Source organism: Peromyscus eremicus, chromosome 1 (assembly GCF_949786415.1).
Source record: "Peromyscus eremicus chromosome 1, PerEre_H2_v1, whole genome shotgun sequence".
In the NCBI taxonomy this organism is placed as follows: domain Eukaryota; kingdom Metazoa; phylum Chordata; class Mammalia; order Rodentia; family Cricetidae; genus Peromyscus; species Peromyscus eremicus.
The window spans coordinates 17085756-17111650 of NC_081416.1; the positions used below are offsets into that span (position 1 = coordinate 17085756).

Consider the following 25895-nt stretch of genomic DNA (forward strand, 5'->3'; position numbering starts at 1 on the left):
ATCCAGGAAAGGATGGTCTTGTGACATTACCTTTCTTGAGTCCTGTGTTCATCCACCGAGCAGCTCATTGTTGGAAGGTGGCCCCCATACAGCCCTGTGTCTCCCCCCCCCAGAGCCTAAAGCCCCAGCAGAAGCTGCCTACCAATCTTAGAGGCAAGCAGGAGGTCGAGGCCTTGGACAAGAAAAGATCCACTTGAGATGACTGAGGGATATATGTTCTTCTCCAGTTGAAATGTTTCTTCTACATATAAGGAGAAAATTAGTGCTCAATTAGAAAGTGTTGGTGAAAAGGCTGTTCTGGATATGTGAGACATTTACACATGCTGTACTGTTCACATTTCATTATGTGGGTCCCAGGGATAAACTCAGGCCCTCAGGCTGGACAGCAAGCACCTTTGCCCACTGGCCCTGCATTTCTTTGTATTTGTTTTTAAGACAGGGTTTCTAGCCCAGGTTGGCCTTGAACTTTCTGGGTATCTGGGGATGACTTTGAACTTCTGACCTTCCTGCTTCTGCTACTGGAATGCTAGGATTACAAGTCTGTGCAGTCAATCTGCTGCTTGGGGTCAAGCCTAGGACTTGGTGTGTATGAGGCAAACTCTACCAACTGAGCTACATCTCCAGACTCTAATTTTCTTTTTAATTTTTTTAAAGTTATTTTTTGTATATGGGTTTTTGCCTGCATGTACGTCTGTGTACCACATACATACAGTGCCCATGGAGGGCAGAAGAGGGCATTGGATCCCTGGAATTGGAGTTACAGATGATTTTAGCCACTATGTGGGTGCTGAGGATTGAACTCCAGTCCTCTAGAAGAGCATCCAGCACTCTTAACTAGAGACGTTACTCCAGTCCCTGACTGCCTTTTTAATAGTACTCAGCAGAATCCTGTGCATTTGCTTTACACAAACCAGTCACATTTTTATCTTACAGAAGTGCACTGAATGGAAGCATCCTGCTAGTTTCCCCACTTTGAGCCCTTAATCTGCCTGTGCACCAAGTTAGTTCTGCCCCCCTCCACCCCAACCCCATCCATGGCTAGGCTACTTGTTGTCTAATTGAGTAGGAATATTCTTCATAGACTCATGTGTGTGAATGCTTGCCCACAGGGAGTGGCACTATTAGGAGGTGTGGCCTTGTTGGAGGAAGTGTGTCATTAGGGGGTGGGCTTTGAGGTCTCAGAAGCTAAAGCTGCACCAAGTGTGGCATTCTCTTCCTGCTGCCTGAGGATCCAGAGGTAGAACTCTCAGCTCCTTCTCCAGCACCATGTCTGCCTGTGGGCCACCATGCTTCCCACCATGATGATAATGGACTAAACCTCTGAACTGTAAGCCAGCCTCAATTAAATGTTTACCTTTATAAGAGTTGCTGTGGTTCCCAACACATGAGAGGCAAAGGCAGGCAGATCTCTGTGAGTTCGAGGCCAGCCTGGTCTATAAAGGAATTTCCAGGACAGCCAGGGCTATTAAAAAAAAAGACAAAACAACAATAAAAACAACAACAACAAACAAAACCCTGTCTTAATAAAACAAAACAACAACAACAACAGAGTTCTTGTGGTCATGGTGTCTCTTCATACCAATAGAAACCCTAAAACGGGGGGGGGGGGGGATTAGAGAGACTCCCGCCTCTGAATGGAACTGGTGTGGAAGCGTTAAGAACTTACCGCAGCTGCCCCGCTCTGTGCAGGCTTCCTACCAGCTCTGGAAAGATCTGTGGTACTGTGCTCAGCTTCCAGAATTCGCTACTTGATGCCGAGTCTACGAGGCTCCAGGACTGTCCTGTGATGGAGAACATTGATGCTTGTCTTCCCTGACAGGGCAGGCTATGACCACCATACACACACATGCCTCTAGGAGTTTGCCTTTGAAACGTTCTATGGAATTCTTTGCTCTCCTCCACAGGATGCACGATGCATCTAGATAATATGCCGCTAGCCAGTTCTGCCTCGGGGGAGGTGGGGGATGGTGGAGGAGGGAGAAGCTGGGATGGCATCCCCACAACTTGTGGTTCACAGGACACTCACTGTAGAAGGACTGGTGTCCCCACACAGCTGGCCCTGCCCTCAAGATACACATCTCCAATAAGGAAAGGTGAGGGGCAAAGAGGCATTCCAAAGCTATTTGCAATTGCCTTAGTCAGTTTCATTCAAAGGCAGTGAATTGAAGGTTGCTCAAAACAGTGTGATATGGTCCGTCTCCTGCTGTGGGATGGTCTGTATGTCAAATGTGTTGCTGATTGGTCAATAAATAAATCACTGATTGGCCAGTGGCCAGGCAGGAAGTATAGGTGGGACTAACAGAGGAGAATTGAGAGAACAGGAAGCTGGGTGAGAGAGACACTGCCAGCCGCCATGATGACAAGCTGCACGTGAAGATGCCGGTAAGCCACGAGCCATGTGGCAAGGTATAGATTAATAGAAATGGATTAATTTAAGCTGTAAGAACAGTTAGCAAGAAGCCTGCCACGGCCATACAGTTTGTAACCAATATAAGTCTCTGTGTTTACTTGGTTGGGTCTGAGTGGCTGTGGGATTGGCGGGTGAGAGAGATTTGCCCTGACTGTGGGCCAGGCAGGAAAACTCTAGCTACAGTCTCCTCTCTACCCAGAGGCAGTCCTTTGTCCCTCTGGGACAACTATCCCCTCCCCTTCTCCCTTCTTCCTTCTCCCTCCTTCCTCCCCATCTATCTCCTGTCTTTGTGTCCCATTCCCTACCCTTCATCCCTCTAGGGCAAATAAGTCTCCTTTGTGCTGAAAAAAAAAGTGTGATGTAATACATCTGTAGGGGAGTCCTCTGGGATACTTCTGGGAGGTAAGTACCCAGACATGGCTAGCTGGAGCTCACTTAGACTGGACTTTCCAGAGTCTTGTTTCTGGGCAACCCAGAGAACTCTGTGGCCACTTGAACTTGTGCCCTTTAGGACTGTGAACAGATGACATTGAGCCTTGTGTTCATGGCAAGCTGGAGGAAGCTGGTCTCCATCAAGATGCCTGAGACCATGGGACCTGGAGAGAGAAGGACTGCCAGGCTTCCTAAGGGCTGGCTGCGATGCCTACATGCCTATGATGACCACTGTTCCACTGTTCGCCTGGGCATATTTCTGCCATTTATACTCACAAAATCCTAAGTCAGGATGCATTGAGAGGTTCAGAGAGTGTGGCAGAGAGGGCAGGAAGCAGTGTAATTGGGGCTGTTTGTGTGGTTCTCCATGACTCACGTGGTTCTTCATTTACTCCTTTCCCGTTGGTCCCAGCACACCAGCTGCTGCCTCCTCCTCCTCCTCCTCCTCCTCCTCCTCCTCCTCCTCCTCCTCCTCCTTCTCCTCCTCTTCCTCTTCTCCACCCTCCTCTTTCTCCTTTTCTTCTCACTTTATAGCCCAGGTAGGTCTGGGACCCCGCGATCCTCCTGCCTCAGTCTCCCAAGTACCTGGGATTACAAGTGTGCATCACCAGGCCCAACGAGCCTTTTTTCTTTTCTCTGTCACGGAACCTTCACCCAGATGGTTTTCCTAATCCTAATCTGTGCAATATGTATTTTAGTTTTTTGGCTTTGAGTTATTTATTTATTTATTTATTTACATGTGTCTATATCTTTGTGTGGTGTGAGTACACGTGTGTATGCATGTTTACAGGTGTGTGGATATACATGCATGTGTTGAGCCCAGAGGTTAATGCTGTGTGTCTTCCTTGATTGCCTTTACCCTATAGACTGAAGCAGGGTCACTCACTTGAGCTCAGACCTTGACCACTGGGCTAGGCTACCTAGCCAGCTTGCTTCAGAGGTCCTGGTCTCCACCTTCCGAGTGCTGGGATTGCAGGCAGGGCACCGCCCCCACCCAGCATTGACATGGGGGCTGGGGAATCTGCGCTTCCCATCTTCATACTTGTGCAATAAGTTCTTTACCCACTGAGATAGCCACAAGTCTCTCTACCTCTTAGTGTGTGTGTCTGTGTGTGTGTGTGTGTGTGTGTGTGTGTGTGTGTGTGTGAGAGAGAGAGAGAGAGAGAGACAGAGACAGAGACAGAGACAGAGACAGAGACAGAGACATGGAGACAGAGAAACAGATATAAAAATAAGTTACGGAGATGGAGCTATAGGCAGACAAGGATTGATTCTGCTTGTTTCCGCTTATGTATTGGTTTCCTAAGATTGCCTGTTAACTCCTGTCTATAGTCGAAGTTTCTCAGTCCCACCTGGCCCCACAGTCCCATAGCCGCTTATAAAATAATCACTCAGAGGCTTATATTAATTACAAACTGCATGGCCTATGGCTTCAGCTTCTTGCTAGCTAGCTCTTTCATCTTAAATTAACCCATTCCTATTCATCTATATGTTGCCATGTGGGTTGGCGTCTCCTCATTCGGCCTTTCTCATCTCACCACCTCTTTTGGATTTTCCCACTTGTCCACATCCTGCCCTGCCATAGGCCAATGCAGCTTTATTTATTATCCAATGGGAGCCACACACACTCACAGCATACAGAAAGACATCCCACAGCTGTCCACAGCTGGATAGAGGACAGTCACACCACACACTGATCAGGATCCACGTTTTAAAGAGACCGAAGTCCAACTCAAACAGATCGAAGGGGAAAGCAGAAACAATAAGCTCACGCAGCGGAGAGGAACAGCCGAGAAGGCTTCATGGGGAAAGGGCTGCAGAAACAAAGGCTCTGTTCCTTTCTCCGTGTGGACCTCATCCCTCTGTGTGGGAAATGGGGGAGACTGACAACAATACACTGTATCGCCACACTTAGTGAGTCAGAATGAGAGGCCTCTGCCCCCTGTTCCCTGGGTGGGAATTCCAAGTTGAGGAGCTCCCCAGTCTGGCTTGAGCTGCACAGCCAAAGGTTGAGGAAGCTATGACGATCAGCAGCCTCTCACTGCCCATGTTGGAGCAGAGGAGGTCTCGTGGCGGGAGGTACTGGCCGACCAGTGTCGGGGCCTTTCAGGGGCTCAGGTGTGACAGGGACTCTGTCAGAGGAAGGCAGCGGTCCCAGCTCTAGATGGTTCTCTGCTGTCCTCGATCAGCTCTCTGAGGCCTGCCATGTCAGTCATGCTACCCAGCCAGTCTCCTGCCGTGGTTGGCTCTGCCTGGGCTCAGCCAGTGGCTCTTGGAAGCCTCTTCCGTTCTGGAAAGGGTTCTTAAAGCAGGGCCTAGAAGTCCTCTGTGCCCCCTGGACAGGCCTCCACAGCACACAGAGGTGACTGTGTCCACGGGAGGTCGGCAAATGGAAGCAATGGTCTGTACCGGGGCAGTTTTACCAGCCCAGGCGTTAGGCCTGGAGGATTTCAACCCAGGCAACTCTGTCCCACAGCGAGACTAGCCCTCCCAGAAGCAATGATAAAAAGTCCCTGTCTGTGTTGACTTCTGTCATTCCCCACGTCTTAAGCAAAGTTTTGTTAAATGCTAACAGCAACACACGGATGGTCAAGGTCAGAGGGCCTGCAGGCAAACCCAGCCTTCAAAACCGAGACAAGGGGAGACACCAGGATTACCTCACAGCTCCTGCTGTCACTCAAACAAGTCTGCTCAGACATCTTCAAATATGCATTTTAGCACTTCTCTCTGGCAGGGCGTTGACACGGGCTGGCTTTAGCAGGCCGTGGGCTGTTGGTGGCTCTGTGTAGATCCCTCTCCCAGCATTCAGAAGTTGCAGAGCCCAGAGGCAGCAGGGCGAGCCTGGGGAGCATTCCTGCCACTCAGTCGGTGCATTGCTCTCGGCAAACTCTCTTAGCCCCGGCCGGCCACCCAACGCCTGTGGACAAATCTGTCCAGTCTTTCAAAAGACAGTTCTTGGGGGTGAGGAAAGAAGACCACCTGTCTCCCCTCCCTATCACTCCCACTTCCTGTTGCCCATCTCTTGGCTCTGGTCCGGAAGATTTGCCTGACACCTGAGGACCACAGAGGAAAGAGAGGCTGGGACCCTTCTTACTGAGTAGCCTTACTACTTACTGGACTTTCTATTTGCCCTTGAACCCCATTCTGCAAAGGGGTGAGCTGTTAAGGGACCAGTTGCACAGGTCTGTTAATCCCAGCTATTCAGGAGGCTACTCCTATTCAGCAGGATCACAAGTCTAAGGCTAGCTTCGGCTACAGAGTGGGTTCAAGGCTATCCTGGGTTATCTGGCAGTTGCCTCTCAGTAACTTCCTTTTAATGATTTTTTTCATTAGGAAAAAATAAATCCTATAGAAAAGTTCAGCGAGCACAGGGCTGGGGAATGGTGCAGCAGGGAAGAGCACTTGCTGCTGAGCCTGAACCTGAGCTGGATCTCTGGAACCTATATGGTGAAGGAAGTGAACCAGCTCCTAAAAACTGTCCTCTGACCGCCACACATAAGCCTCCATGACACGTGTGTCCTCCTAAATAAACAGACAAATGTAGTTATTTCTTTTTAAGGATGGTAAATAATGGGCTGGGGAGAGGACTCAGCGGTTAGGAGCACTGGTTGCTCTTCCAGAAGACCTGGATTCAGTTCCCAGCACCCACATGGTGACTCACAACCACCTCTAACTCCGGTTCCAGGGGCTCCTGATGCCCTCTTCTGGCCCTTGAGGCCACCAGGCATGCAAGTGGTGTACAGACATACATGTAGGCAAAACACCTGTATATAACATTTTTAAACAAAATTTAAAGAAAAGATGATGAAGAAACTCCCAAATTTCTTTTCACATAGAACTAATATTTTGTCACATTTGTGTGCACAGATACAGGAGTATAGAAATGTTATTATTCTCTCTTTCTCTCTCTCTGTCTCTCTGTCTCTGTCTCTCTCTCTCTCTCTCTCTCTCTCTCTCTCTCTCTCTCTCTGTCTCTCTCTGTCTCTGTTTCTCTTTCTCTTTTGTCTGAGACAGGGTTTCCTCTGTGTAGCCCTGGCTGTCTTGGAACTCACTCTGTAGACTGGGCTGGCCTCGAACTCGGAGATCCACCTGCTTCAGCCTCCTGAGTGCTGGGATTAAAGGTGTGCACCACCACGCCCGGCCACTATCGTTTAACAGATAGTCTGAATTCCGATTTTGACCCAGTTCTGTGTTTTAGAGTGCTTCTTTTTTTTCCTGAGCCAGAATTCAGATCCTGGCTTCTGTGGTGGGATTGCTCACCACATCTTTGTTTTCTTCAGCTGGGAATGTGTTTTTCATGATGCCAACATTTCAGAAGAGTCTAGCTGCCTGCCAGTTTCCTCACAATTACAGTCAGGGACGCCAGGCAAGGGACGCTCTGCCCCCTCCAAGCGTCAGCAGGGAAGCATAGGATGTCAGTTGTGTCTTCTTACTGCTGATAGTAACTTTCATCCTTTAGTTAATATAATTCCTGTAAGATCTATCCATTGTTAAGAAAAAAAAGTATTTTTTTCTCCTTTAAAATTAGCAAGTGCACTGAAGGGAAGCACCTGGAGATTGTCCTTCTCCTCAGCAAACTCCTGCCCAATAGTTTTAGCATTCATGGATGTTTCTTTCCTGAGTCAACCATTATTATGGTGCTTACAAAATGGATCTGAGTCCTCTCAACATCGAGAATTAGTTGCTACGTACAGTCTCATTTTCCAGATGAAGTCCCTGGAGCTCAGAAGGCCACAGAGCAAGGAGACTCAGACTCCTGAGCCTGCAGCCACACTGTCCCTCCAGATGGGGAGGTGAGGAGCAGAATCCTACTGAATTCCCCTGCCACACCCTTTGCCCCATCCCTCTCTCTGAATGTGAGGCTGAGCTCTGGCCTCAAGTGAAAGGAAAGGAATGGGCTGCAGAAACATCTTTTTGTTGTTAGTGTCTGTTGTGATCCGGTCCCGCTATGATGTAGCCCAGGCTGGCCTTAAATTCATGGCAGTCCTCCTGCCTCAGCTTCCTAAGTCTGAGATTATAGGACTGGCCAGTTCACCCGGCTGCAGGATCATCTTTGCAGCCCTCCCCCAGCATTTCCCTCTAGTTCCCCTGTGAATTTCTTTTCCTTTTTTTTTTTTTTTTTTTTTTTTTTTTTGGTTTTGTGAGACAGGGTTTCTCTGTGTAACACTGGCTGTCCTAGAACTCACTCTGTAGACCAGGCTGGCCTCGAACTCACAGAGATCCACCTGCCTCGGCTTCCCAAGTGCTGGGATTAAAGGCGTGCGCTGCCGCCGCCGCCGCCGCCGCCGCCGCCGCCGCCGCCGCCACCACCACCACCAGCCCCTTATGAATTTCTAAAAGCCGACATGCAAGGAAATTTTACAAAAAAAGACATTTCCATCCCCCTGCTGTTTGTTCCTGACCAGGGTTGAGAAACTCCCTCCTCTTCCACCTGGTACGAGCCTGCTGCTAAAAGATGGCTGTTTTCTACAAGAGTGTTGGAGGAGGACCAGAAGCAGAGTGACAGGGCAACTGCTCTTGGAAGCGAGCCTGAGAAGGCAGTATGCGTGTGTGCGCGTGCACGAGTGTGAGCGTTTCAGAAAGGGGGAAGGGAGAGCTCGGGAAGAAGTGTACGAGGCCATTTAAGGTGAACACAACAGCACTCACGGGATTGTTCGGAGGGTTTAAAGTTCCGTGGGTGAGTCACTGCTTAGCTGACACCGGGCGTGTGTTGAAGATGATGTAGACAGTGATGGTGGCAGCGGAGCCTGGACAGGCCTTGGCCCGGAGATAGCATCTGCTCTGGGAGACAACGCGGGCTGGTTTTCCAGAGACTGGTAGGTGAGCCACCCGATGGCTATGGGCACGGAGGGCCAGTGACTCACTTAGCCACTGTTTACATGTTATCTCTCACCCGCTTCAGAAAGCTTTTCAAGCGGCTCCTAATTGAAGCCTCGGGGACCTCAGCCTGCTGAGACCAGAGAGATCGTGTCAGGGCTGGAGGCTGGCTTGGGCAAGGCTGGCACACCCTGGCAGGTACAGTGCTCATGGGGGTAGGGTGTGGAAGGAAAACAGACCCAGCCCTGCCTGGGCCCAGGCCAGGAGGGAAGCTGGAGGTTCTCGGAAAAGCTATGGAATCTAATGGGGTCATTTCTGACACTTCCTGTTCGAGCCTGTTGAGTGTTTTGTTTGAGGCAGGGTCTCATATATCCCAAACAGATCCCAAGCTGGCTGTGTAGCCAAGGATGACCCTGAATTCCTGATCCTCCTGTCTATACCTCCTCCCAAGTGCTGGGATTATAAGCACGCACCACCACACCCAGCTTATTAGTGCTGGAGACTGAACCACTGAGTCCAGGCTTCCTTCAGGCTAGGCAAGCCCTCTACCTCTGAGCCACATCTGCAGCACCTGTTGGGTGCTCTAGTTGGCTGTCTGAGCCCCACATGTCAGAGGCTCCAGTCCTGTCCCTCGGGAACTTCCAACTTCTAGTCTCTAGAGGGGAGGCCTTCCCTTCCAGGGTCTAGATGTCCCTGACCTCAGCCTTGTGGGAGGGAATCTTGTCTTACTCTGACTTCTAAGCCTACCCCATACCAGAATGGTTTGCCCCCGAACCCCATTTAAAACGCGGAGGAATCCTGATGCTCCATCTGCCTTTGTCTGCTAGCACACTGAGAAGTAAGTCCCTGGCACCCCACCCTCAGGATCTTCTCAGGTATGAAGAAGCCAGGGGGGAGGGGGAGATGCTGAACTCTGTCAGCCCCTCCCCCACAACACTTCCGGCCTCTTACCTGAACATCCTGACTCCCCCGGTTTCCATGAGCTCAGGTTTCCTTAGGAGGCGCATTGACAACATTCAAAAGTTACACCAAGTTTTGGCAAGCCTGACTGAACTCTGACAGACTTTCTGTCACATTTCCTTACAGCTACTTAAACTGCACTTTACCATGTAACAGGATCCCTTCCAGTGGGCGAGGGGGAGGGGTCTCCCCAAGGCAGGATTAGACATGATGACCGTCTGGAAGAGCAGGGGCTGGGGTTTAGGTACAAGGGTAAGGTAGTAATCCTGGGGGGGGGGGGGGGGCGGGAATGGAGAAACATAGAGGAGACAGCGTTAGCCAGTCTAGGCCATGAGGTGGAGAGGGCCAACGCAAGGCTTCTCTACTTAGATGGTCGCCATGCCCACCTACTCTGGGGAAGAGAGACACGCCAGACTGAACTGAAGGACACCAGGTTGGAGGTAGCTGAACAGGAAGACAAGAGAGCATTGAGGGACCCTCAGGGCAGAGCTGTGTTGCTCGGTGGCCTGAAGCAGAAGGGGACTGACTTTCCTGCAGTAGGTAAAAGAAAAAAGTAAAGAAGCCCTGGTGCTGCCTGGAGATTCCCCCCCCCCCTCCCCTCCCATTCTTTTTTTCTTTCTTTTTTATTTAATTTCTTGTTTTGTTTTGTTTTTGATTTTGATTTTTGAGACAGAGTTTCTCTGTGTAGCTCTGGCTGTTCTGGAACTCACTCTGTAGACCAGGATCAAAGACATGCACCACCACCACCACCGGGCTCCTCTTGGCCATTCTTGGAGTGTGAGATGCATCCATGTAGGAAGTAAACTCCATGTTTGGAGGAAAAATCGCGGCTTGCAGGAGCAGAATCAGAGAGGGGTGTCTGTGGAAGGAAATTGGGGGAAGAGAGACTTCAGGCACTCAGATCCAGGAACACACAGACATAAGCTAGGGTCGTTTTTTTCTGAAATCTCCTTTGTGCTCCCCCTACCCACTGCAGAACACCGAGTGACTGAGAAAACCAACGTGAGATGTATCTTAAAGAAAATGATGGCCACCAGAACACCATCTCCTGAGGAGAAGGTGGGTGCAGAGGTGGGATCAAGAGGTGGGAGAGAAAGGAGGTGGGTTGTGACGTTGGCAGGCAGCAGTGTGGCCGAGAAGGAGGCAAGGCAGAACCTGTGCCGGGGGAGCAAACAGGAAAAAAAAACCCAACAACAAAAGCCAAGCATTGCCTTGCTAGGTGTACTGAGTGAGAAGAGGGGGCGGTGAGTGTGAGAACAGACTCCCACAAGTTCTCCGACCTTCAGAGCACCATGGCAACCATGCATGTCCTTCACTTCCCATCACAATAAATACATTTCATAACAGACAGGGATGCTCTTTCAAGTGAGGAAAAGGGTCTTGAGCTCTGCAAAGCTCCCACCATCACTGGGCACCAGTGGGCACCTGACCACAGACTTCCGAGGCTATGAGTCCTGAAGCACGGACTCTGGAGAGGCAGCTTCGCAGGGAGGTCACCCTTCAGCAGGGCCAGCCTGGTCACACAGTCCCCGTGTGAGCTTTGACATTGCTGTTCTTCCTCATTTAATTCTATGGCTTTCTGGGGACTCTGCTACATTTACGTTTTATTTTGTTTAAAATCGACATTTATGTCAGTCAGCTTAACACTGTGATAAAATGCATATGACTGAAAATAATTATAAAACGGGTGGAGGTGGGGCACACCTTCAGTCCCAGCACTTGGGAAGCAGAGGCAGAGGCAGGCAGATCTCTGAGTTCGAGGCCAGCCTATTCTACAGAGCCAGGACAGCTAAGGCTACACAGAGAATTCCTGTCCAGAGAGAGAGAGAGAGAGAGAGAGAGAGAGAGAGAGAGAGAGAGAGAGAAATTTGGCTCACAGCTCCAAGGATTCAGTCTCTGACTGGATGGCTCTGTTGCTTGTGGCTCTGCTGAGGCAGGACATCACATGGAAGCCTATGGCAGCCAGGAAGCAGAGAGAGAAGGAACAGGCAGGGAACAGGATACAGGTCCTGGGGGCACACCCCTGTAGCTGAAGTTTTCCTGTGTCCCACCTGGCCCCACAGTCATGACAACTCTCTCACCCGCCAGTCCCGCAGCTGCTCAGACCAAGTAAACACACAGAGGCTTATATTAATATAACTGTATGGCCGTGGCTCAAACCTTTTGCTAGCTAGCTTTTATACCTTTTTGTTTGTTTGTTTGTTTGTTTTTTGGTTTCTCTGTGTAGCTTTGGAGCCTGTCCTGGATCTCACTCTGTAGACCAGGCTGGCCTTGAACTCACAAAGATGAGCCTGCTTCTGCCTCCCAAGTGCTGGGATTAAAGGCGTGCGCCACCACCACCCGGCTTAGCTTTTATGTCTTAAATTAACCCATTTCTATAAATCTATACTTTGCCATGTGGCTCGTGGCTTACCGGTATCTTTACATCTTGCTTCTCATGGTGGTGGCTGGTAGCATCTATTCTGCCTTTTAACTTCCTCCTCTCTAGTTAGAATGTCCCACCTAACCCTATTCTGCCTCACCATTGGCCAAACAGCTTTATTTATCAACCAATCAGAGCAACGTATTTTCACAGCATACAAAAAGACATTCCCCCATCACTTCCCCTTTCCTTTCTAAACAAAAGAAAGGTTTTGACTTTAACCTAGTAAAATTACATCTATCAAGCAAGAATTACAGTTACAATATCTAGTCTATTTGTACTTTATAAAATTAAAGAAGATATTGGAGAATTCTGGGAAGTGGAAGGTTGAGTCAGGAGATGCCAGCCCGCTGTCCAGGGAGCAGCATGTAATGGCACACAGGTAAAGCCACAGAAAATGTGGTGACATACAGATTAACAAAAAGGGGCTGAGTTTAAATGTAAGAGCTAGTCAGTGGTAGGCCTGAGCTAATGGCCAAGCAGTTTTAATTAATATAAGCTTCTGATTGATTATTTTCTAAGTGGCTGTGGGGTCCGGGGCTGGGCAGGACTAGGGAAAACTTCAGCTACACACCCCAAGAATAAAGTCTCTACATAGGATACAGTTCCTAGGGGTACACCCCAAGGATAAAGCCTCTACACAGGATACAGTTTCTGGGGGCACACCTTAAGGATAAAGTCTTGACACAGGATATAGTTCCTGGGGCACACCGCAAGGATAAAGTCTCTACACAGGATACAGTTCCTGGGGCACACCCCAAGGATAACGTCTCTTCACCAGTGCCACCTTTCAAGTCTCTGTCCATTCCTGGTAGTTAGTCAAATTACGTGCCCAGGGCCAGTGAGACACCTCAGTAGGTTAAGATGCTTGCTGTTAGCCCTGACAACCTAAATTGGATCCTCAGGGCCTACAAAGTGGAAGGAGAGAACCAACTCCCAAAAGTTATCCTCTGACCTCCAAACATGTGCATGCTTGAGTGAACACAGGTGTGCACTGTTCTACCAGATCCTCAGGAACCGCATCTACTGGGGCTCAAGCAGGGAAGCAGGATGCTGTCTTGGAATGAACCCTTTAGTACACGAAGTAGACTTTGCACAATTGTTGGAGGAGATGAGGAAGTAAGGGTCATGAAGTGGGGATGGAAGATCACAGAAGAACCACTTGAGACCCCGGGGAAGCACTGAGTGGAGCTGAGACAGAGGAGCCTGCTCAGAAACCAACAAGCAAAGCGACCTTGCTTTCTGGAGCGCAATCTGAAAATGGTCTGCCGAAGAAGCGCTGTGGTCTGTGCGAAACCGTTGCCTGTTCTGGTCACTTTTTGTATGCATTCTCACACACTCTTTAGCCTTAGGTCTAGGGGTCACTGTTGGCAATCCAGGGGGGCAATGAGGAAAAAGAGGGAACACACAGGCAGGAAGAAAAGTAAAAATAAATAATAAGGGGCCGGGCGGTGGTGGCGCACGTCTTTAATCCCAGCACTTGGGAGGCAGAGCCAGGCGGATCTCTGTGAGTTTGAGGCCGGCCTGGGCTACCAAGTGAGTTCCAGGAAAGGCGCAAAGCTACACAGAGAAACCCTGTCTCGAAAAACCAAAAATAAATAAATAAATAAATAAACAAATAAATAAATAAATAATAAGTCTCTGGTACCTTTTAGTTTGAAAGATGTTATTTTACTTTTTATTACATTTATTTGTTTTATTTTTATGTGTCTGTTTGGCCTGCATGTATGTATGTGCAGTACGTGTGTGCCTAGTATACCCAGGGGGGTCAGAAGAGGGTGTCAGATTGCCCAGAACTACAATTGCAGGTAGCCGTGAGCCACTGTGTGGGTGCTGGGGTTCTCTGCAAGAGGAAGGAGCAAGTGCTCTAACCACTGAGCTCCCATAGTGGCTTCTTGCCACCTTTGACCCTAACAGCTTTGAGATTTTCCTGACTTCTTTCCAATTCTGAGCAGATTTCCGTAGACTAACTCTAATCCAGAACTGTACAGAGTGAGTATTCTGGGAAGTGTGTAGCCTACGCTAATCATGGTGTCACAGAGCAGACAGACAGACAGACAGACACAACCTGCCCAGGAGCCCAGGCTTCCCATAGCTCACTACTACACATTCCCTTCTGCAGATCCCTTCACCTGGACCCTCCAGAGGGAGAGGTCAGCCTTGGGGATGGCATTTCTGGAGCAATAGACTCCAGTTTGAAATACTCCAGGGTCATCCATAGACAAGGCCCTGCTGCCTAAAGGAACTGGTAAGAGGGGTAATCGGGTGTAGAGGCAGAATTAAAGGCCCATGTAGGGCTCTGGTACACACCCCTAGCCGCAGGATGACAGCCCCATGGCAGTATCAGCCCATAAAGAAGCAGAACACACCTGAGTCATGCAATTCTATGTGAAAATCTAAAAGACGAACAACCTATATGAGAGGAAGCAGAGAGAACAAGAATTTAAGATAATCCTAATAAAAATTCTCTAAGAGATAATGAAGATCATTATAAATTTGAAACAGGAATGAGGACATATGAAGAAGTTATAGAGTATGAGAGACAGAGTGGCTGAATCCAAGAATTCAATATATAAGTTGAGTGGAAAACTAGATTCAGACTAAGATGAATTCATGAACTGTAAATAAGATGGATAGACCCTCCCAGGAAGGAAGTGAACAAGATAAGGAAGATGTGTGTCTCAACTAGAAGTCCCAGAGATAGGAAGCAAATCTGGAAGTAAATATTTGAAAAAGAATGAATAGAAGAATGATCGGTGGCTGGAGAGGTAGCTCAGTGGTTAGCATTGCCTTCTGTTCTTGCAGAGGACCCGAGTTCAATCCTCAGTGCTCGCATCAGATGGCTCTCAACGCCTGTACCTTCAGTTCCAGGGGAGCTGATGCCAGTGGCCTGTGGCCCTGCACTCATGTGCACATACCCCTCGAGCCCTCCCATACCCATAGTTAAAAATGAATCCACCAAAAAGAATTATCATAGCAGATGTAGTGGTGTATGCCTGCCATCCCAGCATTTGGGAGTTAGAGGTAGAAGGATAGGGGTTCAAGGTCACCCTCAACTACATAGTAAGGTCAAAATCAGCCTGGGCTACCCCAGGTCTTATATATGTACATAAAAAACAAACACCAGGGGCTGGGGAGATGGCTCAGAGGGTGAGCTTGAGGATCTGAGTTCAAATCCTCGGAACCCACAGCGAAGTCAGATGACCATGGAGACTATCTGTAACTCCAGTGCTCCTCCACGGAGATGGGGAGAGACAGGAATCCCCTCTAGCTCATAGGCCCGTCATCTTGGCTGCCCAGCAACACAAAACAAAGAGACATTATTTCCAAAAAGGTGCAGGGTTGGGCCTGGAGAGGGTTGAGGAGTTAAGAACGTTTACTGCTCTATCAGAGGATCAAGTCAGAGCCTAACACCCATGTCAGGTGCCTCAAAAGGCTGCAACTCCAGTTTCAAGGGATCTAACGTCCCCCTTTGGCCTTTGCACTTCACACACATGTGCGCGCACGCGCGCATACACACACACACACACACACACACACACACACACACTAAAACAAATATGAAAAAGATGGAAGGTGAGGATCAATATCAAATCTTGTCCTCTGACTTCCACATGAATGCTGTGACATTTGTCCACACACATACATGAATACACACACACACACACACACACACACACACAGACACTCACTCACAGAATTACTGGTCTGTAGTGCTTAGCACATACAGATCTCAGGTTCAATTTCTAGTGAAAAAAAAATCCAGTAAGTCAGAGTTTCTCAGAGTTGGAGAAAAGTACAATGTTTCAGAATATCAAACAGATAAAGAATTAATTAATAAGCTTTGAATACATTATAGTATAATTTAATCAAGTGAGAGGCAAAAGAATTCTGAAAGCTTCCAGAAAATTCAAACAAATCAGAAAAAAACAATAATAAAAAAAACCAGCCTGTATATGCAGCCCAGGAGTAAGAAGTACTACCCATTTTTTCCTCTCATATTTTTATTTATTATATGAGAGTGTGTGCTCACTGGTGTGTGTGCATGTGTGTGTGAGTACATCACAGTGTCAGAGTCTAACTTTCAGGAGTCAGTTCTCTCCTTCCACCATGGACCCAGGGATCAAACTCAGGTTGACAGGCTTGTGTGTCAAGAGCCTTAACCACCTCAGTCGTCTTGCTGGCCCAGAGTTTTGTCTTTGAGACAAGGTCTCACTGTGTGTAGCTCAGGCTAGCCTCAGCTTGCTTCACTGTGTGTAGCTCAGGCTAGCCTCAGCTTGCTCACTGAGTGTAGCTCAGGCTAGCCTCAGCTTGCTTCACTGTGTGTAGCTCAGGCTAGCCTCAGCTTGCTCACTGAGTGTAGCTCAGGCTAGCCTTAGCTTGCTCACTGTATGTAGTTCAGGCTAGCCTTATCTTGCTTCACTGTGTGTAGCTCAGGCTAGCCTCAGCTTGCTCACTGAGTGTAGCTCAGGCTAGCCTCAGCTTGCTTCACTGTGTGTAACTCAGGCTAGCCTCAGCTTGCTCACTGAGTGTAGCTCAGGCTAGCCTTAGCTTGCTCACCTGTGTGTAGCTCAGGCTAGCCTTAGCTTGCTCACTGTGTGTAGTTCAGGCTAGCCTCAGCTTGCTTCACTGTGTATAGCTCAGGCTAGCCTCAGCTTGCTTCACTGTGTATAGCTCAGGCTAGCCTTAGCTTGCTCACTGAGTGTAGCTCAGGCTAGCCTTATCTTGCTTCACTGTGTATAGCTCAGGCTAGCCTTAGCTTGCTCACTGAAAGTAGCTCAGGCTAGCCTTAGCTTGCTTCACTGAGTGTAGCTCAGGCTAGCCTTAGCTTGCTCACTGAGTGTAGCTCAGGCTAGCTTTAGCTTGTTCACTGTGTGTAACTCAGGCTAGCCTTAGCTTGCAACCTACCTGCATCAGCATCCTGACGTCAGTTTCTGCAATAGTGATTCAGGATGGAAAAAAAACCTTAGGAATTAGAAGTTTTATTTTTTATTTTATTTTATTTTTTAGTTTTTCAAGACAGGGTTTTTCTGTGTAGCCCAGGCTATCCTGGAACTCCTTCTGTAGACCAGGACTGGTCTCAAACTCAGAGATCCACCTGTCTGTCTCCCAAGCGCTAGGATTAAAGGCATGGCTACCACACCTGGCTAATGGTTTTGTTGTTGCTGGTTTTTTGTTTTGTTTTGTTTTTGTTTGTTTGTTTAAGACAGGGACTCACTATGTAAATTCTGGCTGTCCTGGAGCTCACTACATAGACAGGGCTGGTCTCAAACTGACAGGAGTCCGCTTGCCTCTGCTGCCTGGGTGCTAGGATTAAAGGTGAGTGCCACCACACCCAATATGACCAGAATTTTTATATTCAGCTAAAGTATAATTTTACCAAAACCTGAAATAAAGGTATTTTTAGGCATCCAGGAGGTGGAAGCTCACACATACCTTTGATCCTAGCACTTGGGAGGCAGGCAGATCTCTGAGTTCAAGGCCAGTCTGGTCTAACAAGCAAGTTCTAGGACAGCCAGGACTACACAGAGAAATCCTGTCTCAAAAAACAAAAACAAAACAAACAAACAAAACAGATATTCAGGCTGCGTGGTGGTGGTGGTGCACGTCTTTAGAGTCAGAGGCAGGTGGATTTCTGTGAGTTCGAGGCCAGCCTGGTATAGAAAGGGAGTTCCAGGACAGCCAGGGCTGTTGCACAGAGAAACACTGTCTTGAAAAAAACAAAACAAAATAAAACAAAAAGACATTCTTAGAGCGGTGAGATGACCTGGTGCAGGGGCTCTCAACCTTCCTGATGCTGTGACCCTTTAATTCCTCATGCTGTGGGACCCCAACCACAAAATTATTTTTGTTGCTACTTCATAACTGTAATTTTGCTACTGTTATAAATAATAATATAAGTATTTTTGGGGGGGGACAGAGGTTTGCCAAAGGGGTCAAAATTTATTGGTTGAAAACAGCTGGCCTAGTGGGTAAAACATTTGTTAATGAGCCTGATGACCTAAATGGACCCACAGGACCCACGTGGTAGAAGGAGAGAGCTGATTTCTTCAAGTTGTCCTCTGACCTCCACAGATACATAATGGCTGGAACAGAGCACACACACAGTAAATAAGTGTAATCTTTAAAAACTGCAAAACAAATCTCTCAAGATTTCAGGTCTTGGATCATTTGCTACCCACAGCCTCTGAAAGACACTTTGGATATAGGTTAGCAAGATATAATAGTCTTTTCCCCCTAAGAGTTATTTGGTTTTATATGTTTAGGTATTTTGTCTACATGTGTGTGTGTGTACCATATGCATGCAGTACCTGCAGTGGCCAGAAGAGGGCATTGGGACCTCTAGAACTAGAGTCGCCAACAACTGTGAGCTGCTGTTTGGTTATTGGGAACCAAACCCAGGTCCTCTGGAAGAGCAGCAAGTGCTCTCAATGCTGAGCCACCTCTCCAGCCCTAACATATGCTAGTCTTTAAAAACAGAAACAGAAAAACCCAAGGGCTGGAGGGACAGCTCAGTGGTTAAGAGCATCTACTGCTCTTCCAGAGGACCTGAGCTTAGTTCCCATCACCCACATCAGGTGGCTCACAACTGTGGCAGGAATCTTAAAAGTTCTTATTAATAAAATCAAACCTGAGCCAGGTATTGGAGTGAACGCTGGAAGATCAGAGAGACAGAACAGGCCACAGGCACCTCACCTCGCCAGTTCCTCAGCTGATCCTGTTTCCTCAGACTGGATGCTTCTGAGTCCTCATCCAGAATGAATCTCAGCTGAACTGTGCTGCTCAAAGCTTAAAAGCTTAACTAGCCAAATGCTTAACCAGTCAAATACTTAACCAGCCAAATGCTTAACCAGCCAATTGCTTCTAGTTTCTGGTCCTCACGCCTTATATATCTTTCCTTTCTACCATCACTCCCTGGGATTAAAGGCTTGCTTTCTGGGATTAAAGGCGTGTGTCACCATGCTTGGCTGTATCCTTGAACAGATGGATTTCTGCCTCTGGAATGCTAGGATTAAAGGCATGTGCTACCACTGCCTATCCTCTATGTTTAATATTATGGCTATTATGTTCTCTGACCCCAGATAAGTTTATTAGGGTGCACAATATTTTGGGGGATACAATACCACCACACACAACTGCCTATAACTCCAGTTCCAAGGAGTCAGACATTCTCCTCTGGTCTCTGCTGGCACCTGCACTTACATGCACATCCTCACACACAGATATACAGCACACACATAATTAAAAATAAAATAAACCTTACAAAAATACCCCAAACTGTGCTATTGTGATTGATCTTAGTGCTTGATCCACTAGCACCCTCACATCTACAAAGATCAATCTTGTCAATTCGATTGGACTGAGAAACACCTAGGAGATCAACAAAGCACACCTCTGGGTGTGTCTGGGGGTGTTTCCAGAAACACTTAGATCATGAGGACTAAATTATTATTATTTTTTTTTTAGATAGGATTTATCTGTGTAGCCCTGGATGTCCTGGAACTTAATCTGTAGACCAGGCTGGCCTCCAACTCAGAGGTCTGCCTGCCTCTGCCTCCAAAGTGCTGGGATTAAAAGTGTGCACCACCACATGAGGGCTAATTTTTTTAAAAGATTTATTTATTTTATCTTATGTGTATGTGCCTGAATGTGCGTATGTGCAACTCAAGTGTGCAGAGGCCAGAAGAGGGGTCTGATTTCCAGGAGCTGAAGTTACAAGCAGTTATGAGCTGCCTGATTTCAGTGCTGGGAACCAAACTCAAAAACAGCGTGTTCTCTTAACCACTGAGCCATCTCTCCAGCCCCGTGACCCAGCTGATAGTTCAGTCTATTGACGGATTCAGATGTTGAATACACTATTGGGGCAGGGGCGGGTAGAACTGTGGACGACTGGGCCAGGTGAGAGGAAGTAGCTGGCGGGGCTCTGGGGCAGTACCTTGCCTCGACCCCTTCCTGTCATGGTTCTGCTTGGCTTCCTCTCCCTCATGGTGTGACCTGCTCTGGGATCTCTCAATCCCTGCCGTGATGGGTGAAAAACAGAAACAAACAAAATACGTCCTGGGTTAGTTGTCCTTGCCGGGTATTTCGTGCCAGCCATGATGAAGCTGACGTCAGTAAGCCCTGAAGTCTGGAGGACACAGAACACCAGGGTGAGTGTGAAAAGGAGTAGAATCTAGTAGAATGAGGCCCAGGAAGAGGTGAGAAGACCGGTAAGCTCAAAACTAGGAGGAAGCCAGGCATGACGATGTATGCCTTTAACCCCTTAGTTACTCTGTGGCTTCAGGGCCAGCCTGGGCTACGTAGTGAGTTCTGGGTCAGCCAGGATTACACATTAAAACCCTGTCTCAAAAGAAAGGAAGGAAGGAAGGAAGGAAATAAGAATACACACAAACATAAACAAACAAACAAATAAATAAACCCAGAAGAATGAAAATAAAATGAATAATTTTCAAGCTAGCAAAAGAAAATTCCATCCAATAAAAGTTATGAAAGAAGTAAAAACAGAAAGCTTACATCTAGTAAGTAGGAAATATTGAATAAGATGGTTTATAGAAGTCTCACTGCATGGCAGAAATTAAATAAATGTGGAAAAAGACGTGATTAAACTTGTAAATCAAGAGACAGAATCTCACATTAAACATAAGTAATTACTGAGTTGAAATGTGTTATCACTTTTAGAAGAGATACAGAAAGTCTGACTATAAAGAGGAAGAAAAAGCCAGTGGGAGCTTCACACCTGTAAGTGGGCACCCGGGAGGTTGAGGCAGGGTCATCTTCAGTTTGAGTCAAACTTGGCTACATTGTGTCCCTAAAACCAAACCAAACCAGAAGACAAGCCAAAGAGCCAATCAAAAGGAGGAGGCAATCATAAAGGATGAAAGAGATAGCATATTGATTTAAAAAAAAAAAACCAAAGAGATGGATTCAAGGAGATACAATAACTATGAAGTACTGGTATAGACTTGAAAAGTATAAATTATAGCTGACAAGATTTGGGAGTAGGAACAGATAACCAGCAATGGTAGTTAGTCTTTTTTCAAAATATTGTTTGTTTGTTTACTTATTTGTGTTTATAAAGCTCTTAAAAACTTTTTTTTAAATACAGGGTCTCACTAGAGATCAGCTTGTTTCTGCCTCCCAAGTGTTGGGATTGAAGGCATTTTAATTTTTTTCTAACTACGTGTGTATTCTTGTGTCTGTGTGGTACATGTGTGTGAGTGCAGGTGCCCACAGAGTCCAAAAGAGGGAGCTAGACCAGCTGGAACTGGAGTTACAGGTGGTTGTGAGCCACCTGATGTGGGTGTTGGGAAGCAAGCCCCGGTCATCTTCAAGAAAAAGAACGGTACACACTCTTAATCCCTGAGCCGTCTCTCCAGCCCTCCTTTTTTGTTTCTTGTTTTTGTTTTTTTTTTAAAAATGTAAGTTGACACTTAATGGTGCTACATAATTAGAAGGAAGGTATGCTAGTGTAGTACATGTTTACAATATGCAATAAAGCTTTTTTTAAACTATTCTTTTCCAGAATTGATATTTCAGTAAACTTAATGAAGAAATAGTATTTAAACATTATGATTAATAAGCTCAGATGAATGCCGGGCGCTGGTGGCTCACGCCTTTAGTCCCAGCACTCAGGAGGCAGAGGCAGGTGGATCTTGTGAGTTCGAGGCCAGCCTGGGCTACAGAATGAGTTCCAGGACAAGCTCTAAAGCTACACAGAGAAACCCTGTCTTGAAAATAAATAAATAAATAGATAGATAGATAGATAGATAGATAGATAGATAAATAAATAAATAAATAAATAAATAAAAGCTCAGATGAATAGATAAGTGTGGGAGAAAATTATACTCTCAATATTTATGGAACATTAGTACAATTGACTTTGTAGTATGTGACAAATGAAGTCTGAATGAACTTTGAAGACTCAGTACCATTAAAAACTAGTTCTTGGTCCAGAGAGATGGCTCAGCAGACATACTCTCTAGCTTTATGTCAACTTGACACACACTAAAGTTATTTTGGGAGAGGGAATCTCAAGTGAGAAAATGCCACCCCCAGACTGTCCTGTAGGCCAGTCTCTAGGGCATTTTCTTTCCTTTTTAAAGATTTTGTTGATTTAATGTGTATATGTGTGTCTGTGTGTATGCCCTGTGTTCATTCAGGTAGCCGTGGTGGCCAGAAGAAGGCACTGGATTCCCTGAAGCTGGAGTTACAAGCGGTTGTGAGCCACCTGACATGGGTGCTGGGATCCAAATTCTGAACGCAGGTCCTATGGAGAGCATTAAGTGCTCGTAACCACTGAACCGTCTTTTCAGCCCTGTAGGGCATCTTCTTGATTGATGATTGATTGCTGTGGCAAGTACAGCTCACTGTGGTAGATTCCACCAGGGCAGGTGGTCCTGAATGGTATAAGGAAGCAGGCTAAGCAATCCATGGGGAGCAAGCCAGTAAGCAGTGTCCCTCCATGGCCTCTGCCTTAGTTCCTGCCTTTAGGTTCCTGCCCTGTTTGAGTTCCTGTGGAACTGTAAGCTGAAATAAACCCTTTCCTCCCCAGGTTTTCCTTTGACCCCCACATGCACACTGTAGCATGTGTGGGCGCTGACATACAAACATGTACATGCACATACACAGAAATAAATAAAAAACATTTGCCTGCATGTATGTCTGATGCCCTTGGAGGCCAGAAGAGGGAGTCAGATTCTCTGGAGTGGAGTTACAGTCTGTTGTGAGCCACTATGCAGGTGCTGGGAATCAAACCCCCCAATCCTTTGGAAGTGCGACCAGTGCTCTTAACCACTGAACCATCTCCCCAGTCCCTAAATAAATAATATTTTTAAAGATTTATCTTATTTTTGGGGCCTGGGAAGATGGTTCAACAAGTAAGAGCCCTTGCTGCTCTTGTAGGGACCTGGGTTCAACTGCAGTCCCAGGAGACCCGATACCTTCATCTGACCTCACAGACACAAAGCATGCACACGGTGTACATACATACTTCCACGCCAAACACTCACACATAAATTAAAAATGAATAAATTTAAAAAATTAAAACCACATAAAAATATTTCTTTCATTTTTATTCACCTGTGTGTATACCAAATGTATAGGGTGCCCTTGGAAATCAGAAGAAGTCGCTGGATTCCCTAGGGCTGGAGCTACAAGCAGTTGTGAGCCTCCATGGAGATGCTGAGAACCAAACTCAGGTCCTCTGGGAGAACAAGAAGAGTTCTTGACTGCTGAGCTATTCCCCTCCAGCTCTTCAGTAAATATATATATTTCTAAAGCACTGGTTCTCGGGGCGGATGGCGCAGGGGTGATATGGTTGCTGTGCAAATGTGAGGCCCTGAGTTGGGACCCTGAGAACCCAGGTACAGCTTGGCATGGTAGCACGTGCCTTATTCTCAGTGCTCTTGTGATGAGACGGGAGAACCCGTGGGCCAGCTAGCATGGCACACACAGCAGCAAATGACAAAGGCCCTGTCTCGAACCAGGTGGAAGTCAAGACCAACCAAGACTGTCCTCCGACCTCCGCACACACACCAGCGTGCGCACTCACACACTTAAAATATGTGTTCTAGTTCTAAGGCCATGGGGAAGTCAAACTGGAAAGCACTAGCTAAGTGACAGCTTTGAGAATCGCCTACAAAGTCAAGTAATATTTTCTCCTGGGCATTGTGAATCATGTCTATAATTCCAGCACTTGGAGGCTGAGGGAGAAGGAGCAAAAGATCAAAGCTAGCCTGAGCTATAGAGTGAGACTCTTTCAGACAAATGGACATACAAGAAATAAAATAGTAAAAAACCAAACCAAACCAAAACAAACAAACAAACAAAAACCATTTCAGCCAAAGGGTCAGTGGTGGCACACACCTTTAATGTGGATCTCTGAGTTCAAGTCCAGCCTGGTCTGCAGAGCAAGTTCCAGGATAGCCAGGGTTACACAGAGAAACTCTATCTCAAAAGGAAAGAAAGAAAGAAAGAAAGAAAGAAAGAAAGAAAGAAAGAAAGAAAGAAAGAAAGAAAAAAGGAGATGGATGCAGTGGTCACATGCCTTTTGTCCCTACACTTAGGCAGAGGCAGGCAGATCTGTGAGTTTGAGTTGCTATGGCTACATAGCAAGACCCTGTCTCAAAAGAAAAAGCAAAACAAGCAAACAAACACCAGTACAACAAATTCTTTGAAGAGTGACATAACTAACCTGCCATTCTTTAATCAGATCAACAAATGATGCTGTCTGAATCAAGGAAAACGAAGATGCACATAAACAGAGAGCGTTCCTGTAGTCCCGCTCTCGTGAAGGTAAGAGGACTCAAAACAAAGCAAAGAACAAAGGCCAGTTGCCGTGGCAGGAGGGTAGGATGGGTTCTGAGTTCTAGAAGGCCTCACACAAGGCTACAAACACTGGAGGAAACCAATCGACAAAGAACAGGCGTGACAACCTCTGAACCAGCCACCAGCTCAGGCTCAGAGGTGACCGGCGTCAGGACAATAAAACATACACTGATTTAAGTGTTGCTTTCTGATGCTAATAAAACATGTGGTACATGAAGTTGTATGTAGAACTGGGTGTGATAAGGCATCTGGGAGAATACACACACACACACTCACACACACACACACACACACACACACACACACACACGTGCAAATGAGTCCCACAGCCCACCCCTGCGACGTGAATGCTCAATCCTTGTACAGTGTTGCTTGAGCTACTGACCTCTCTGCCCCAGCCTACTCTGCTGTGGAATAATTCTTCTGTACACTGTGAAAATGTATTACTCTCATTGGTTAATAAAAAGCTGACAGGTCGGTAGCCGGGCAAGAAGTACAGGCAGGACAGCCAGACACAGAGGACTCTGGTTGGAGGAAAGATGGAGTCGGAGGAGTTGCTAGGAGCTGCAGAGGGAACAGGACATGATAGAGGACAGGTAACGCCATGAGGCACATGGCAGAATGTAGATTAATAGAAATAGGTTAATTGAAATCATAAGAGCTAGTTATTAATAAGCCTGAGATATCAACTGATCATTTGTAATTAATATTCAGTCTCTGTGTGGTAATTTGGGAAGCGGCTACCCGTTATTTGGGAGCAGGCAGTTGGGACAGGAAAGCTCCGCCTACACCACTCCATCCCTTGAAGTGTATCTTCCCTTTCTTAATAACCTCTCTTGCTTTGCCTGCTACCACACACGTGTTTCTGTCTAATTCCTTCTAGTCCTGAAGATCTGGGAGTCCCTGAAGAGGGGCCTCCTGAGCCTCTGATATTACTGATAATATCAGCCGTTATCAGTAATGCAAAAGCTGCATTAAGTTAAACATTCCAAAAGTCTAGAGGGACAGAATTAAGAGCCAGATTTGTAAGTGAAAATATAATAACAGAGGGAAAGAGAGAGGGGGGAGGGAGGGAGAGAGAGGGAGAAAGAAAGGGCAGAGAGAAAGAAGCAAGGAAAATAAGACACTACCTAGTGAATTTCATGATTCTAATCTGATAAGGGTATGACCTTAGCTTCTTTTTTCTTTCTTTCTTTCTTTTCCTTTTTTTTGGGGGGGGGGAACAAGGTGTCTCTCTGTAACAGCCCTAGCTGTCCTAGAACTCGCTCCATAGACCAGGCTAGCCTGGAACTCAGAGAGATCCGCCTGCCTCTGCCTCCAAAGTGCTGGGATTAAAGGTGTGTGCCACGATGCCTTCTGTTTTTCTTTTCTTCCTTCCTTTTTTTTTTTTTTCCGGTGGGGGATAGAGTCTTTCTGTGTAGCCCTGACTGGCTTGGGACTCACAGAAATCTGCCTTCCTCTGGCTCTGGAGTACTGGGGTTAAAGGTATGTGCCACCCCCCACCCTCTATCCCCCCCTCAGTGGTAG

General features: G+C 47.0%; 1 long non-coding RNA gene across 1 annotated transcript; it reads right to left on the bottom strand.

The window, feature by feature from the left end:
• Positions 1-1666: 1666 nt before the first annotated feature.
• LOC131895842 (uncharacterized) lies at positions 1667-24345 on the bottom strand. The gene is made up of 3 exons (XR_009375296.1): positions 24235-24345; positions 10330-10478; positions 1667-1781 (listed from the first exon to the last, which is right to left on the bottom strand). It is a non-coding gene; the product is annotated as an uncharacterized LOC131895842 (long non-coding RNA).
• Between the last annotated feature and the right edge of the window lie 1550 nt (positions 24346-25895).